Source organism: Bison bison, unplaced genomic scaffold (assembly GCF_000754665.1).
Source record: "Bison bison bison isolate TAMUID 2011002044 unplaced genomic scaffold, Bison_UMD1.0 scf7180017864293, whole genome shotgun sequence".
Classification (NCBI taxonomy): Eukaryota; Metazoa; Chordata; class Mammalia; order Artiodactyla; family Bovidae; genus Bison; species Bison bison.
The window spans coordinates 1,383,899-1,389,286 of record NW_011494865.1 but is presented as its reverse complement, the minus strand read 5'-3'; the positions used below and the strand labels follow the sequence as shown (position 1 = coordinate 1,389,286).

The 5,388-nt window shown below is 52.5% G+C and overlaps 1 protein-coding gene and 1 non-coding gene across 3 annotated transcripts in view; one reads left to right on the top strand and one right to left on the bottom strand.

Annotated features, from left to right (window-relative positions):
* Positions 1-5,388, bottom strand: part of CLEC16A (C-type lectin domain family 16, member A) — a 229,142-nt gene that overhangs the window by 64,105 nt on the left and 159,649 nt on the right. The window lies entirely within an intron of this gene.
* Positions 790-861, top strand: TRNAC-GCA. Its single transcript has one exon. It is a non-coding gene; the product is annotated as a tRNA-Cys (tRNA).

The following is a 5,388-nucleotide window of genomic DNA, read 5'->3' as shown; positions in this document are numbered from 1 at the left end:
TCCCAAAGTGTGGTGATGGTGACTGGGCTCTGGGTGACGGCAAGACACCCACAGTGCCTCTTGGTGCACACCTGTGCACCAAACTGGCCAGACGTGTGAGCTGAAGAAGCTCTGGTGTCCAGTTCAACAAACATGTGGGTGTTAGATCCTGCATTAGGGAACCAGACCGTGAAGAATGAGGCTTGGCGCTGCCTCAAGGGCTTCGGGGGCCGGCAGGGAGGCTAGGGCTCTTGACCACAAACCATCATGCAAGCCAAGTCTCCATCTGGGGAGGGACAGAGCCCTGAGGGAAGAGCGGGTGGGATGAGAGTTGTCTCCATCGCACCCCAGGGCCAAGAAGGAACCTCCCTCCAGGGAGAAGTGACAAGTTCCTCCCACCCTGAGACCCCGCCTTTTGGTTCATTGATTTCTGTGAGAGTGGGGAGGGGAAGATTTGCCATTTTATTTGAAAACATTAAGCGGGACGTCCATGGCAGTCCAGTGGTTAAGACTCCATGCTTAAACACGGAGGCACAGGTTTGATCCCTGGTTGGGGAACTAAGAGCTCGAATGCCTCACAGTGCGACCAAAATATAAAGAAAATAAAAATTTGAAAATAATAAACATATAAACCGCTACTGTTTAAAAAAAATTAACCTTATCAATCTCTTTGAATAGATAACACATTTGCATGTTCCCATTTTAAAAGGTGTGGAATTTTTTAGAGTTGATAGTAAATCTCCCCAGTCCTCTTCCCCAGAGACAACCACTTGATTTCTTGTTACCCGACCACTATGAATTTCCAGGGCTTCCCTGGTAGCTCAGTCGGTAAAGAACCTGCCTGCAATGCAGGAGACCCAGGTTCGAGCCCTGGGTCGGGAAGATCCTCTGGAGAAGGAAATGGCAACCCACTCCAGTAGTTTTGCCTGGAGAATCTTGTGGACAGAGGAGCCTGGCGGGCTACAGTGCATGGGGTCACAAAGAGCTGGACACGAGCTAGCGACTAAAGCACCACCATGCATTTCCAAGAGCACACGCAGCTACAGCCCTCCCCCGCTGCCTAGGCCTTCGCAGACGCTACACAAGCCCTTGCGCTTCTGCCACGGAAGCCCGGATCTTGGTGATACATCACCCCCGACCCCCAGAGGTGCTCCTCACTGTTTTTCATAGCTGCACTCTCTCCCACTGTAGTGCACGCTGAGTCATGTCCGACTCTTTGTGACCCCATGGACTGTAGCCCACCAGGCTCCTCTGTCCATTGGATCTCCCAGGCAAGAATACGGGAGTGGGTTGCCATTTCCTCCTCCAGGGGATTTTCCTGACCCAGGGATCAAACCCACATCTCTTGCCTTGGCAAGCGGATTCTTTACCACAGAGCCACCAGGGAAGCCCCCTCCCACAGTAGATGTGACTCTAAATGATTTAACAGTTCCCAGTTGATGGCCATTCAGGTTCTGTATTAGTTTTTGCTACAACACACAAAAGAAACAGCCTTACTCGTACATACGTGAGAGTAAGCCTACAGCAGCAAAGTAGAACTTATGCTGAATTTTTCTCTTGAAAGCACTCATGCTTTCCTCAAATAAACATATTTTAAAAGGAAACGTTGTGGCATGACCATGAATGGAAAACCAGAATTACAACATATAAGGTGATTGTGGAAATAGATATAAAAGAGCTTTTAAAATTAAACTATAGCCAAAAGCCTGCTCTTTTGATAGAAAGGGTTATCAGCAGTTAGAGAAGTTCTAAGACAAACTAGTACCAATCTCAGACCTTCTCCTTGATGTGACAGAAAGGATTCTAGGGGTACCGAAATGTATTTTCGTGTGGACTACACTTTCCAGAGATGGCCACGGCAATACTTGCCTGAGGGACTTCCCTGGCGGCCCAGTGGTCCAATGCAGGAGACGAGGGTTCAATCCCTGGTCGGGGAACTAAGATCCCATGTGCCATGTGGCAACTAAGCCCGTTTGCCACACCTAGAGAAAACTCGCACACCACAATTGGAGACCAAAAAATAAAACAACCCCCCCACCCCACATGCTCTTCTTCCAGCATGACCTTGACCCTCCTCCCATCAGGTGGTGGTGTCTATGTCCCTTCCCCTTGAACCTGGGCAGCGAGGGCAGGGGTGGGGGTGGGCGGCCCTTTGTGATGATCTAGACCAACAGAGTACAGTGGAGGTGATCCCGTATGATTTCTGAGGCCAGGTCACAAAAACACTCTTGGAATGCATCCACCATGCTGTGAGGAAGCCCAAGCTGTCATGGAGACACGACTGAGAAAAGCCAAGGCCCTGGGCCCCCAGCCCCCAGCTCACCCTCTAGTCTCCAGAGGGTGCCATGAGGAGCGGAGACGAGCTCTTCCCCCTGAGCTCTGGGCAAATTATAGATCTGTGAGCAAAATGAATGATTAAAAAAAAAAAAACAACAGTTGTAGCTGTTTAAAAAGCCACTATATTTTAGGGTGGTTTGTTACTCAGCACTAGAGAATTGCAACTGTGATTTATTGTAATTCAGTGCTGCATCCAGGCACATTTAAAAGTCTAACATTCTTCCAGCACCACCAAGGGGCTGCACACCGCATCATGGAAGGCCAGCCTGGACAAACAGCCTGGGGCTGATGATCCGGGAGGCACAGAAGGTCCTGCAGTGTTTAGTGGAATAAAGAGGAAAGGAATGCAAACATTTTTCAACAGAATTTTAAGATGCTGAGAAAGAAGAGGAGGAGAGGGCAAGTCATTAAAGAGCCACCTTGCCAGGAAGTGCAGAAGGAGGGCAACTCATCTGGGTGAAAACAGCTTGGGTTGAGGAGCCACAGCGACCTGGGTTTTAATCCCAGCTCTGCCACTAAAAACTGTATGATCCTGGACAAGCCATCTCCCTCTCTGCATCTCAGGTTACTTATAAGCCCGGCAGGACCACCGGGGGATCTGAGAGAGGCCTGGGGCCAGGCCCAGGTGGTCTCTGTCAGCAGTGGCTGTTGCCTGGAAGCACCCTGACTTTCTGGAGCCCTGACTCACCAGTCAGAACCCCCTTGCCTGAGGTAGAGTGATTCTTGCTGGAGGCAGGCTCTAGACTAAGTAAGCCATGCTCTTCAGAGGGAGAAAATGAATCATGGATGTTGGATGCTTCTCAGAACTCTTGTGGGGTGATGGGCCCACACACTCAGTTACTCTGTAGCACATCTACCCACTTTAGCTCACTGCTGCACCCCAAGGCCTGCCAGCCCCCAGGGGTCCTGAGGCCTGCTCCCTAGTCTGGACGGAAGCCCCAGGAAGGCAGGGCCTGACCTGTCCCATTCCCTGCTGAATCCCCAGGAGAGGGGCTGGGAAGTGGCCGGCACTGAAGAAGTGCTTGTCCCCTGGACAGAAAGATGCTAGCATCTTCTGGTCCTCCCGTACTGAGGGCTGTCCTTTCAGCCCCTGGACTGAAGCCTTCCTCCAGGGCTCCCTCTGACAAGCTATAGCTCATTACCGAGCAATAAACAGGGCTGACTGACTCTTGCTGTATTTAAATGATCCCTTCATGAAAACATACGGATGCCAATACCGTAATTTAATTCTTGGCTTGGTGGCTCCGAATACATTTAGAATTGAGGTCTTTATCCTTACGGTGGGATTTCCAGGCCAGCCTGAATTCCAGCGCTTTGAAATCCAATACCCTGGGCTTTAGGGCCAATTCTGGGAGCACCACCACAGCTGGAGTTTAGATTACTGACTCTGTAAACACTATCTAGTCTTCCAGACACCTGCTGTGAGTCAGAGGTCAGGAAGGATTGAGAACAAGGTACAGATTCCTTGAGGACTGCAAGCTCACCCCGGGATTCCAAGATAACATGCCCACAGGGGAGCATTTGCCGCTGATAGGAGACTAGGATTTCCTTTCTGAGCCAAAAAGCATCAGAGTTCTTTTACAAGGAATGTGTGGTCCTGGCCTCTCAATGGATGCCAGAGCCCACTGTGTTTCTCTTCCAGACACGCAGGCATTCCAGAGATGAGTAACGAAGCAGCTGCAGGGGCCCAAGGGCCCTCGCAGAGGGAGCCAAGACGATGGGATGGCTGGCTTCCCTGGGGAGTTCGCCGAAGCATCCAGTGGGGACGCACAGCCATTTGGGGCCGTGGTCCTCTAGAACCACGAGCTGAAAGACTGTCAGGGCCGTGTCTTTGGACAGAGGTCCCCCTTCCCGGCTGCTGACCAGTGCTTCTCTGGGCCAGGCACTAAGCTCCCCACTTGACAAGTTCCTGGGATCCTACGGGGGAAGAGCGGTTCACTGATCCCCAAGGACACACAGCTGCAGGGTGTCAAGTAACATCCTTGAGGACACATGACTGACTGATGAGCTGTGAAGCCAGAGTGAACGTGTGGCCTCCACAGCATCCTGAACAAGCTGACTGGGACCTGGGGTTCTAGTCTTTAGGATGAGGCTGCAGAGAGGAGTGACCCCTGTTTCTTCAGAAGAGGGGGGCACTCCTGATCCGGGCTAGCTCTCAAGGGTGGAAGATGCTGGCTAGGTCCTGCAGGAGGACAGTCAGAGGACCCGAGCTCTCAGCAGGCAGATCCCAGGGGTTTGAGCCCATGGTCAAGTTGAAAAACCTGCCGTGTGCTCCTTGGCAAGGCCCCCTTCACTGGCACTTGGTGGCCTCTTCCAGCAGCGACCTGGGACCTTTTTCAGGCCCACTGGGTATCTGCCACCCCAGGGCTCCGGCCCAGTGCAGAGCGATACTATAGGAGTGGGACGGGCCAAGCCCCTGCCCTCATGAAGGCTTCAGCCAAGTGGGCAGATGGCAGCCTTGCGAGACCAAGAAGATACCCGGCGGCACTGAAGACAGCTTTGACAGCGACCCCAGGGAAAACCAGTCTGGCGTGGCTCTCTGATGACGGGATGGAGCCGAGGGCAGAGGCCTTAACTGACCAGTAATACAGGGCTGGGAAGCAAGTGATGAATCACTGGGCTCCAGTTGGCTCTCTGCGGGGGTATTGTTGAGGGGAGAGGCCGGCACAGGCGGTACAAGGCCATCAATCAGAAGAAGCCCGCTGGGAAAGTGCAATCCATCTCCCAAATGTCACCACTCCATCAACGTCCACTACAAAACTGAAAAGCTTTGCCGTCCTGGGGCATCAGAGACACACACACACACACGCATTTCCGTGGGAGCTACTCTGAGTGCCAAGGAAAGGAAGTCCTGTGCTGATTCGAAAAGAACCCAGCAGAGCTGGGGCCACAGGGACTGGTGACTCAACAGACCCATCAAAGGAGAACGGTCCTATCCGGCTGACCCCCGCACCTTCTCGAGCCTGGTGAACACCGAGGGGAGACTCCACACACCGCCCACGGCATTCCAAAGTCAAAACAAGAAAGAGATGTGGCGGTTGCCACTGAGGGTGTCGACCAGCACGCTCAATT